This window comes from Rattus norvegicus, chromosome 8, assembly GCF_036323735.1.
Source record: "Rattus norvegicus strain BN/NHsdMcwi chromosome 8, GRCr8, whole genome shotgun sequence".
NCBI lineage: Eukaryota > Metazoa > Chordata > Mammalia > Rodentia > Muridae > Rattus > Rattus norvegicus.
Window position 1 is genome coordinate 82810040 of NC_086026.1, and position 12691 is coordinate 82822730.

Consider the following 12691-nt stretch of genomic DNA (forward strand, 5'->3'; position numbering starts at 1 on the left):
GACCATGACACTCTTACAAAGGAAAACATTTAATTGGGGCTGGCTTAAAGTTTCAGAGGTTTAGTCAATCATAGTCATGGTGAGAAGCAGGCAATATGCAGGCAAACAAGGTGGTAGAGAAGGAGCTGAGAGTTCTACAGTTTGATCCCTAGGCAACAGAAAGAGAATGTGAGCCACACTGGGTCTAGCTTGAGCATATGAGACTTCAAAGCCCATCCCCACTGTGACATACTTCCTCTAACAAGGCCACACCAATCCCAATAAGACCAGGCCTCTTCATAGTGCCCTCCCCATGTGTTAAACATTCAAACACATGAGTCTATGGGGTTGGGGGTGGGGTGGGGTAGTCCTATTCAAACCAATGCAGAGGGTCTTTATCTGACCTTGATGTAGGTGGACAAGGGAAACCCTTGTAGGCGTGGCCAACCCTTTGACCTTGTGACATGAGGCTGTCAACTACCAAGCTCATGCTTGAGTACTATGGGGTCACAAAAAGAAAACAGAAGTAAGACCGGGAAGGGATTGGCCTTTAAATGGAACATCTGTGTCACACCCCTTTTCCCCAGGGCTCAGGGATCATTTGAGAAGAGGCACGGAACGTCTATAAGAGCAGAAGTCCTGAAGACTGGGATAAGTGTCTTTTGGACATGACAAGATGGCTGCAGTTATGAGCTCATAGCAGTTGTGGTTGCCTACATGTGGTTCCAGCATGGATGGGGAGAGGCTCACAAAGCCTTATTCCTAGCTGTGGTGCTACTGGTGTAGCTGATGAGGAATGAGTCAGTTATTTTTAGGGATGTAGTCTAGGAGAGACTCCCGTGTGGCAAGAGACGTCCTTATTTCTGTGGATGTGCTGATAGCATTGAGTGGACTCATTGGGCTTAAGGAGAGAGCATATGGAATTGGGAGGAAATGACTGTAGGGAGGGTTGGGAAGGAGTTGGAGGTGCACAATGGAGGATGGGGAGGTGGATTCGATAATTTATATAAATTTTTTTTTAAAAACCAAGCAAATAGGGGATGGGCAGATGCTTCAGAAGTTAAGAGTACTGACTGCTCTTCCAGGGGACCTGTGTTCTGTCCCCAGCTCACAACCCTCTGTAACTCCACTCTCAGGGGATCTGACATCCTCTTCTAGCCTCTGTGAGCACTGCATACATGTGGTGCACAGACACACATGCAGACAAAATATCCATATGCGTAAAACAAAAATAAATAAAAATGCATAAGAAAAACAAAATCAAAACAGTTCCACAAAATATTGCAAAGAACCACCTCATGATGTTTTAGGTTCAGAGTTTTATGTTGAGCCATGTACGTGGTTTTATTTTTAATTTTCATATTTATTTTTAGCTTTTATTTTTATTGTGAAGAGTAGACTCTTTTAGAAAGCAAAGGTGTGTGTGTGTGTGTGTGTGTGTGTGTGTGTGTGTGTGTGTGTTTCATTAGGTACCCCTGTTTCTTGGACACACAGAGCTTAGGTAAAAGTTCATTGTGAACGAAATAGTGACTCTTTGTTATAATTGATCAACCAATTGTTCAAACACATTTTATTTCTTTTTTAGAAAAAGCTTTTTTTATTATTTTTACTTTATGTGTATGTTTTGCCTACACAAATGCATGTGCAGTACATGTGCACCCACACAGGCCCAAAGAGGGAGCTGGATCCCTTGGAACTGGAGTTCAGGATGGTTCTGAGCTGCTGTGGGGCTGCTGGGAATCAAACTCGAGTCCTCAGGAAGAGCAGTATGTGCTCCTTACCTCTGAGCCCTCTCTCCAGGGCCCTGTATTTGATACACTAATAATGAATTTAACATGTTTTTAACACCCTATATTGAAGGTAATAGAATAAAATTAAAACTGTTGTTCCACATCTATAAATCTAAATAGGTATACAAGAAATTTAGGTTTCCTGTGTGAGTTGATGCACGGCATGAACAGCATGGGGGCGGGGGAGGGGTAGTGGGAGCTGAGGACAGAGGTATCCTGAAAGGAAGTTGCTAGAAAAGAACAAAAATTGTCAGGAAAAATGATGGTTTGAAAACTGTGACGCTGATGTTCCCAGTAGAGGCTTCTGAGGGAGCAGATGTCTGAGTTCAAGGGCAACAGAGGCTGAGGGTAAAGGTTGTGGAAGCAGAGTTGGAGGCAGTCAATCAGAAGACGTGCGAAGCTGAAGCCGGAGATCTCAGGGCGGGAGGCTGGGGGAGGGGCCGGGGTTTGGCTGCCTGTCACCCTTCCCCCACCTCTGGAGCCATTGTGACTTAAGAGGCTGGAGTTCTGTGATCCAGGCCTTGGTTCAACTGTGTTGCCACCAGGCTGACCCACTGCCATCTGGCGGCTCAGAGGTCTGAGGACATCCGCGGAGAATTTCACACGGATGTAAGCGGCTGACAGTTGGAGCAGATGCTGTCAGGTATGTGGGGAGGAACACTCACCTGGCATCTAGAGGTCCCTGCTGAACAGGACAGGGACTAAGGACATCCGTGTAGGACTTCACACAGGTGTAAGCGGCTGACAGCTGGAGCAGATGCTGTCAGGTATGTGGAGAGGAACACCGTCCATACATGCTGGCTCCTGTGTCAGGGAATCTCACCTTGAATTAAGCCTTAGCTGCCTCCTTTCCTAGCTAGCTTCTGTCTCTCTGGCTTCCCAGGACTCCAAGGCAGATGATACTGCCAACCAAGTTCCTGGAGTACTTCCTACAGCAGTGAGAGATGTTAAGATAAGGCCAGTTGCCACGCTGCAGAGTCCTTCCCGTATCCATTCTGGAGAGGGTAGTCACTGTGATAGCCATGGGCCTCAGATGACCATCTAGGCTGCACAAAATGGCCGTCTCCCTCTTAGCGCCCTTTACTGTCTCCTGGGCAGAGCATGAAGACTGTCTTAGGAACCTGGGAAGGCAGCCCATTCAAACTGAAGCCCAACAGTAATCAGGGATGAACCATGGGAGGCGACTGGGCTCTGATCCTCAGGAGATCCCATGATCATGTGACAATTCTGGCGGTCCATACAGGCTTCAGTGGGCAGAGATATCAGAGAGACAGTTCAGGTGGAGCACAGGCACCCAGCATAGGAGATGATGCCCGGTGACGCTCTCCTGGTCTCTGAGGCTGGGATCTTCGCCGCACTGAATCCAGGTATGAAAGCTCAGGTGGTTAGCGAGGTTGACCTCACAGCAGAGGTCTAGTCTGAGAAGCGGCTTCTGGAACTTGGTGCTTACATACTTCCAGACCGCCACGCCACCATATTCCTACCGTAGCCGCCACCTTCCTACCGTAGCCGGGACTAGGTCTGTGCTCGTGCAAAGCAAGCACTCTTATCATTGAGTTGTAACCCTGACCCTCATTTTTTTTTTTTTTTTGTTAAAATATAAGATTCTCCAGGTCCTATCATTCTTAAGTCATCTATGGCCTTTTTTCTTTTTCAAAGATTTGTCCTGGTAACTCCACACTATAAATTTATTAGTATGGAGACATTCAAGTCCCAGTATCTTTCTATGGTTACCATCAGATCAGTACTGTATCTTTCTTCTTTTGGTTCTTTTGGGATATCTAGAACTTGACCATTTTGATTTCATTCGTTTTTCTCTGTGGTTTATATTTCATCGATTTCCTTTCTAATAGTATTTTTTCTAGCTTAGTTGGAGTTTAACTACTTCCTTTCCCAGTTTCTTCAGGTAAAAGCTGTAATAATTTGTTAAGACCTCTGCGTTCTGGCCCTGGGACTTAGTACAAAGAAATCTCAGTTCACTGCTGCTTGCTGGACTCCAGGCATTTGAACGAGTAACATCTTCATTTTTATTAATTTAAATTATTTTCTTTCTTTAAAAAATATTTTTTAAAAGATTTATTTATTTATTATATAGAAGTACACTGTAGCTGTCTTCAGACACACCAGAAGAGGGCATCAGGTCCCCATTACAGATGGTTGTGAGCCATCATGTGGTTGCTGGGAATTGAACTCAGGATCTCTGGAAGAGCAGTCAGTGCTCTTAACCACTGAGCCATCTCTCCAGCCCTAAACTATTTTCTAACGTCACTTTTAATTTCCTCTTTGGCCTGCAGTTCTGGGACTTGAACTTGGGTCCTTATTCTCAGTCATTTTACAGGCCAATCTTCCAAAATCACATCCTGTACCCACACATGCTTTCTTGCGTCAATATAAAATCTGTAGGGTATTTGTCTCTTTGAGTCAACTTAACTTTTCTTAAGATGGTGATCTCCATTTGCTTGCGTTTTCCTGTAAACCACACAACTTCAATCTTTGTAAGACTGAATAAGATTCTACTGTGTACACAGTCTGCATTTCCTTTATCCACTCATCTGTTGGCAGATACCTTGGTTGGGTCCATACCTTGGCTACTGTGAATCCTACTGCAGTGAACACGGATGCGGCTTAGAATCCTTCTGGGATATGCCTAGGGGTAGCACGGCTGGCACAGTGCACCCTGCACACCACAGTCTAGTAGCTTTCCTTTCTGTCTTTTGAGGAACCTCCCTGCAGATTTCCACAGTGGCTGGATTGATTCGAATTTCTCCCAGCAGGATCAGGATTCCTTTCTACCCCCTGTGTCTTTGCCAGCATTTGTTATTTGTTTTCCTAATAACGGCCATTCTGACTGGGGTCAGATAGAATTGCAATATAGTTTTAATTTTCATTTCCCTGGCAACAGTATTGAGCATACCCTGCAATTTAAAATTGTGCGTGGGTGTGCGAATGTGCGTATGTGTGTGTGAATGTGGTGTGTGTACGTGTGTATGTGTGTGGCTGGGATGTGTGTTCATGCCATGGCATGCCTGTGGAGGTCAGAGGGCAGCTCAGGGGAGTCATTTCCTTCCTTCTACCATATGAACCCTGGGATCAAACTCATAGCATCAGGTTTACCAGATGTCCTTCTATTCTGCATTGGATGGTAAATGCTCATCATGGTTGACGTGTACACACATTAGTTGCAGCATCTGTTAATGTCCATGCTTTATTACATTCGTTTTGCAGATGTTTGCAGGTAGAAGTCTTGTGAGGTTGTTGGGTGCAAGCAGGAATACTTTTTTTTTTTTTTCTTTTTTTTTTTTATTTTTTTTTTAGTAACTTGAGTATTTCTTATATACATTTCGAGTGTTATTCCCTTTCCCGGTTTCCGGGCAAACATCCCCCTCCCCCCTCCCCTTCCTTATGGGTGTTCCCCTCCCAACCCTCCCCCCATTGCCGCCCTCCCCCCATAGACTAGTTCACTGGGGGTTCAGTCTTAGCAGGACCCAGGGCTTCCCCTTCCACTGGTGCTCTTACTAGGATATTCATTGCTACCTATGGGGTCAGAGTCCAGGGTCAGTCCATGTATAGTCTTTAGGTAGTGGCTTAGTCCCTGGAAGCTCTGGTTGCTTGGCATTGTTGTACTTTTGGGGTCTCGAGCCCCTTCAAGCTCTTCCAGTTCTTTCTCTGATTCCTTCAATAGGGGACCTATTCTCAGTTCAGTGGTTTGCTGCTGGCATTCGCCTCTATATTTGCTGTATTCTGGCTGTGTCTCTCAGGAGCGATCTACATCCGGCTCCTGTCGGTCTGCACTTCTTTGCTTCATCCATCTTGTCTAATTGGGTGGCTGTATATGTATGGGCCACATGTGGGGCAGGCTCTGAATGGGTGTTCCTTCAGTCTCTGTTTTAATCTTTGCCTCTCCCTTCCCTGCCAAGGGTATTCTTTTTCCTCATTTAAAGAAGGAGTGAAGCATTCACATTTTGATCATCCGTCTTGAGTTTCGTTTGTTCTAGGGATCTAGGGTAATTCAAGCATTTGGGCTAATAGCCACTTATCAATGAGTGCATACCATGTATGTCTTTCTGTGATTGGGTTAGCTCACTCAGGATGATATTTTCCAGTTCCAACCATTTGCCTACGAATTTCATAAACTCGTTGTTTTTGATAGCTGAGTAATATTCCATTGTGTAGATGTACCACATTTTCTGTATCCATTCCTCTGTTGAAGGGCATCTGGGTTCTTTCCATTTTCTGGCTATTATAAATAAGGCTGCGATGAACATAGTGGAGCACGTGTCTCTTTTATATGTTGAGGCATCTTTTGGGTATATGCCCAAGAGAGGTATGGCTGGATCCTCAGGCAGTTCAATGTCCAATTTTCTGAGGAACCTCCAGACTGATTTCCAGAATGGTTTTACCAGTCTGCAATCCCACCAACAATGGAGGAGTGTTCCTCTTTCTCCACATCCTCGCCAGCATCTGCTGTCACCTGAGTTTTTGATCTTAGCCAATCGCACTGGTGTGAGGTGAAATCTCAGGGTTGTTTTGATTTGCATTTCCCTTATGACTAAAGATGTTGAACATTTCTTTAGGTGTTTCTCAGCCATTCGGCATTCCTCAGCTGTGAATTCTTTGTTTAGCTCTGAACCCCATTTTTTAATAGGGTTATTTGTTTCCCTGCGGTCTAACTTCTTGAGTTCTTTGTATATTTTGGAAATAAGGCCTCTATCTGTTGTAGGATTGGTAAAGATCTTTTCCCAATCTGTTGGTTGCCGTTTTGTCCTAACCACAGTGTCCTTTGCCTTACAGAAGCTTTGCAGTTTTATGAGATCCCATTTGTCGATTCTTGATCTTAGAGCATAAGCCATTGGTGTTTTGTTCAGGAAATTTTTTCCAGTGCCCATGTGTTCCAGATGCTTCCCTAGTTTTTCTTCTATTAGTTTGAGTGTGTCTGGTTTGATGTGGAGGTCCTTGATCCACTTGGACTTAAGCTTTGTACAGGGTGATAAGGATGGATCGATCTGCATTCTTCTACATGTTGCCCTCCAGTTGAACCAGCACCATTTGCTGAAAATGCTATCTTTTTTCCATTGGATGGTTTTGGCTCCTTTGTCAAAAATCAAGTGACCATAGGTGTGTGGGTTCATTTCTGGGTCTTCAATTCTATTCCATTGGTCTATCTGTCTGTCTCTGTACCAATACCATGCAGTTTTTATCACTATTGCTCTGTAATACTGCTTGAGTTCAGGGATAGTGATTCCCCCTGAAGTCCTTTTATTGTTGAGGATAGCTTTAGCTATCCTGGGTTTTTTGTTATTCCAGATGAATTTGCAAATTGTTCTGTCTAACTCTTTGAAGAATTGGATTGGTATTTTGATGGGGATTGCATTGAATCTGTAGATTGCTTTTGGTAAAATGGCCATTTTTACCATATTAATCCTGCCAATCCATGAGCATGGGAGATCTTTCCATCTTCTGAGGTCTTCTTCAATTTCTTTCCTCAGTGTCTTGAAGTTCTTATTGTACAGATCTTTTACTTGCTTGGTTAAAGTCACACCGAGGTACTTTATATTATTTGGGTCTATTATGAAGGGTGTCGTTTCCCTAATTTCTTTCTCGGCTTGTTTCTCTTTTGTATAGAGGAAGGCAACTGATTTATTTGAGTTAATTTTATACCCAGCCACTTTGCTGAAGTTGTTTATCAGCTTTAGTAGTTCTCTGGTGGAACTTTTGGGATCACTTAAATATACTATCATGTCATCTGCAAATAGTGATATTTTGACTTCTTCTTTTCCGATCTGTATCCCTTTGATCTCCTTTTGTTGTCTGATTGCTCTGGCTAGAACTTCAAGAACTATATTGAATAAGTAGGGAGAGAGTGGGCAGCCTTGTCTAGTCCCTGATTTTAGTGGGATTGCTTCAAGTTTCTCTCCATTTAGTTTAATGTTAGCAACTGGTTTGCTGTATATGGCTTTTACTATGTTTAGGTATGGGCCTTGAATTCCTATTCTTTCCAGGACTTTTATCATGAAGGGGTGTTGAATTTTGTCAAATGCTTTCTCAGCATCTAATGAAATGATCATGTGGTTCTGTTCTTTCATTTTGTTTATATAATGGATCACGTTGATGGTTTTCCGTATATTAAACCATCCCTGCATGCCTGGGATGAAGCCTACTTGATCATGGTGGATGATTGTTTTGATGTGCTCTTGAATTCGGTTTGCCAGAATTTTATTGAGTATTTTTGCGTCGATATTCATAAGGGAAATTGGTCTGAAGTTCTCTTTCTTTGTTGTGTCTTTGTGTGGTTTAGGTATAAGAGTAATTGTGGCTTCGTAGAAGGAATTCGGTAGGGCTCCATCTGTTTCAATTTTGTGGAATAGTTTGGATAATATTGGTATGAGGTCTTCTATGAAGGTTTGATAGAATTCTGCACTAAACCCGTCTGGACCTGGGCTCTTTTTGGTTGGGAGACCTTTAATGACTGCTTCTATTTCCTTAGGAGTTATGGGGTTGTTTAACTGGTTTATCTGTTCCTGATTTAACTTCGATACCTGGTATCTGTCTAGGAAATTGTCCATTTCCTGAAGATTTTCAAATTTTGTTGAATATAGGTTTTTATAGTAAGATCTGATGATTTTTTGAATTTCCTCCGAATCTGTAGTTATGTCTCCCTTTTCATTTCTGATTTTGTTAATTTGGACACACTCTCTGTGTCCTCTCGTTAGTCTGGCTAAGGGTTTATCTATCTTGTTGATTTTCTCAAAGAACCAACTTTTGGTTCTGTTGATTCTTTCTATGGTCCTTTTTGTTTCTACTTGGTTGATTTCAGCTCTGAGTTTGATTATTTCCTGCCTTCTACTCCTCCTGGGTGTATTTGCTTCTTTTTGTTCTAGAGCTTTTAGGTGTGCTGTCAAGCTGCTGACATATGCTCTTTCCTGTTTCTTTCTGCAGGCACTCAGCGCTATGAGTTTTCCTCTTAGCACAGCTTTCATTGTGTCCCATAAGTTTGAGTATGTTGTATCTTCATTTTCATTAAATTCTAAAAAGTTTTTAATTTCTTTCTTTATTTCTTCCTTGACCAGGTTATCATTGAGTAGAGCATTGTTCAATTTCCACGTATATGTGGGCATTCTTCCCTTATTGTTATTGAAGACCAGTTTTAGGCCGTGGTGGTCCAATAGCACGCATGGGATTATTTCTATCTTTCTGTACCTGTTGAGGCCCGTTTTTTGACCAATTATATGGTCAATTTTGGAGAAAGTACCATGAGGAGCTGAGAAGAAGGTATATCCTTTTGCTTTAGGATAGAATGTTCTATAAATATCCGTTAAGTCCATTTGGCTCATGACTTCTCTTAGTCTGTCTACATCACTGTTTAATTTCTGTTTCCATGATCTGTCCATTGATGAGAGTGGGGTGTTGAAATCTCCCACTATTATTGTGTGAGGTGCAATGTGTGTTTTGAGCTTTAGTAAGGTTTCTTTTACGTATGTAGGTGCCCTTGTATTTGGGGCATAGATATTTAGGATTGAGAGTTCATCTTGGTTGATTTTTCCTTTGATGAATATGAAGTGTCCTTCCTTATCTTTTTTGATGACTTTTAGTTGGAAATTGATTTTATTTGATATTAGAATGGCTACTCCAGCTTGCTTCTTCTGACCATTTGCTTGGAAAGTTGTTTTCCAGCCTTTCACTCTGAGGTAGTGTCTGTCTTTGTCTCTGAGGTGTGTTTCCTGTAGGCAGCAGAATGCAGGGTCCTCGTTGCGTATCCAGTTTGTTAATCTATGTCTTTTTATTGGGGAGTTGAGGCCATTGATATTGAGAGATATTAAGGAATAGTGATTATTGCTTCCCGTTATATTCATATTTGATGTGAGGTTATGTTTGTGTGCTTTCATTCTCTTTGTTTTGTTGCCAAGACGATTAGTTTCTTGCTTCTTCTAGGGTATAGCTTGCCTCCTTATGTTGGGCTTTACCATTTATTATCCTTTGTAGTGCTGGATTTGTAGAAAGATATTGTGTAAATTTGGTTTTGTCATGGAATATCTTGGTTTCTCCATCAATGTTAATTGAGAGTTTTGCTGGATACAGTAATCTGGGCTGGCATTTGTGTTCTCTTAGGGTCTGTATAACATCAGTCCAGGATCTTCTGGCCTTCATAGTTTCTGGCGAGAAGTCTGGTGTGATTCTGATAGGTCTCCCTTTATATGTTACTTGACCTTTTTCCCTTACTGCTTTTAATATTCTTTCTTTATTTTGTGCGTTTGGTGTTTTGACAATTATGTGACGGGAGGTGTTTCTTTTCTGGTCCAATCTATTTGGAGTTCTGTAGGCTTCCTGTATGTCTATGGGTATCTCTTTTTTTAGGTTAGGGAAGTTTTCTTCTATGATTTTGTTGAAGATATTTACTGGTCCTTTGAGCTGGGAGTCTTCACTCTCTTCTATACCTATTATCCTTAGGTTTGATCTTCTCATTGAGTCCTGGATTTCCTGTATGTTTTGGACCAGTAGCTTTTTCCGCTTTACATTATCTTTGACAGTTGAGTCAATGATTTCTATGGAATCTTCTGCTCCCAAGATTCTCTCTTCCATCTCTTGTATTCTGTTGGTGAAGCTTGTATCTACAGCTCCTTGTCTCTTCTTTTGGTTTTCTATATCCAGGGTTGTTTCCATGTTTTCTTTCTTGATTGCTTCTATTTCCATTTTTAATTCCTTCAACTGTTTGATTGTGTTTTCCTGGAATTCTTTCAGGGATTTTTGCGATTCCTCTCTGTAGGCTTTTACTTGTTTATTAATGTTTTCCTGTGCTTCCCTAAGTGTGTTCAGGTCTTTCCTGAAGTCCTCCAGCATCATGATCAAATATGATTTTGAAACTAGATCTTGCTTTTCTGGTGTGTTTGGATATTCCATGTTTGTTTTGGTGGGAGAATTGGGCTCCGATGATGCCATGTAGTCTTGGTTTCTGTTGCTTGGGTTCCTGCGCTTGCCTCTCGCCATCAGATTATCTCTAGTGTTACTTTGTTCTGCTATTTCTGACAGTGGCTAGACTGTCCTATAAGCCTGTGTGTCAGGAGTGCTGTAGATCTGTTTTCCTCTCTTTCAGTCAGTTATGGGGACAGAGTGTTCTGCTTTCGGGCGTGTAGTTTTTCCTCTCTACAGGTCTTCAGCTGTTCCTGTGGGCCTGTGTCTTGAGTTCACCAGGCAGCTTTCTTGCAGCAGAAAATTTGGTCTTACCTGTGGTCCCGAGGCTCAGGTTTGCTCGTGGGGTGCTGTCCAGGGGCTCTCTGCAGCGGCAGCAACCAGGAAGACCTGTGCCGCCCCTTCCGGGAGCTTCAGTGCACCAGGGTTCCAGATGGTCTTTGGCTTTTTCCTCCGGCGTCCGAGATGTGTGTGCAGGGAGCAGTCTCTTCTGGTTTCCCAGGCCTGTCTGCCTCTCTGAAGGTTTAGCTCTCCCTCCCACGGGATTTGGGTGCAGAGAACTGTTTATCCGGTCTGTTTCCTTCAGGGTCCGGCGGTGTCTCTGCCAGGGGTCCTGCCGCTCCTGGGCCCTCCCCCACGGGAGCCCAGAGGCCTTATACAGTTTCCTCTTGGGCCAGGGATGTGGGCAGGGGTGAGCAGTGTTGGTGGTCTCTTCCGCTCTGCAGCCTCAGGAGTGCCCACCTGACCAGGCGGTTGGGTCTCTCTCTCACCGGGTCTGGGAGCAGAGAGCTGCTGCGCAGGAATACTTTTTTAATTTATTTTTTTACTTATTCACTTTACATCCTGCTTACTGTTCTCTTCCTGGTCACCCCTCGCACAGTCCTTCCCCCATCCCTCCCTCCCCTCACAAGCAGGAGTAATTCCTGATAGATGAAGAAACAGCCACACAGAAGCTAATGGCATGGCCAATTACCTTAACAAGTGAGAATTAGTTATTCGGAGTCAGGTTCCTGTGAACTTTGTGTTGTATCCACCAGTGACAGTGATGCTTTAAGAATGTAGCCAGGGCAGGGAGGTTAAGTGGTTAAGATCACTGGCTGCTCTTCCAGAAGACCTGGGTTCCGTTCTGAGCACCCACTTTGAGACTCATAACCACTTGTAACTCTGGCTTCAGGGGAATCTCATGCCCTCTTCTGGCCTCCTCAGGCACCAGGCACACAAGTGGTGCACAAATGCACATGCAGGCAGAACATCCATACATAGCAAAAAGGAGAAAAAGAGAAGAGTATAGTTGTGTTCTAGAATACGTAGGGATTTAAAAAAGATTTATATTTACTGCTTTAGTATGAGTTGAGTCAGATGTGGGGTGGGCTAATTCCATTCTATAGAGAAGAATCCATCCATTCATCCACTCTTCCATTCATCCATCTGTCTGTCCGTCCATCCATCCATCCATCCATCCATCCATCCATCCATCCATCCATCCATCCATCCTTTATACTTATAAAGGGTTATTATGTAGTTAAGACACCGACTGGTTTGATATAAGTTGGGGAAAGTGCTTCTCCTCTTAATTTCAACCCCCATTTGTCTCTAGAATTCATACAAATCTGGGTCTCAGCTAAAGCCACTAATAAATAATTTCATGACCTCTTCTTGTCCTTTATTTTTAAAAATATTTTATTTTTCTTTTTTTTACTAACTGTTGTGTCTGTGGACCATGTGTATGTCTGGTACCTATAGGCCAGAAGAGGGCATCAGAGCTGGGACTGGAGTTATAGACAGTTGTGAGCCACCACGTGGGTGCTGGGAACTGAACCCGGGTCCTCTTCAGGAGCAGCCAGTGCTCTTATAACAGTGGAGACATCATCTCTTCAGCCCTTTCTTGTCTTTTTAGGCAAAAGGAAATACGCTTCTTGTAGTCTTGAGGGAACACCTGACTCCTTAAAAATTCTCCCTTAAAAATGGTGTTATAAAGCATCGTTTAGGATGAAGTAACATCTGTCCTTCTTGGTGGG

At 43.1% G+C, this 12691-nt stretch overlaps 1 pseudogene; it reads left to right on the forward strand.

Annotated features, from left to right (window-relative positions):
• The first annotated feature begins 434 nt into the window (after nucleotides 1–434).
• Nucleotides 435–12691, forward strand: part of LOC134478900 (small ribosomal subunit protein eS10-like) — an 86669-nt pseudogene continuing 74412 nt past the window's right edge.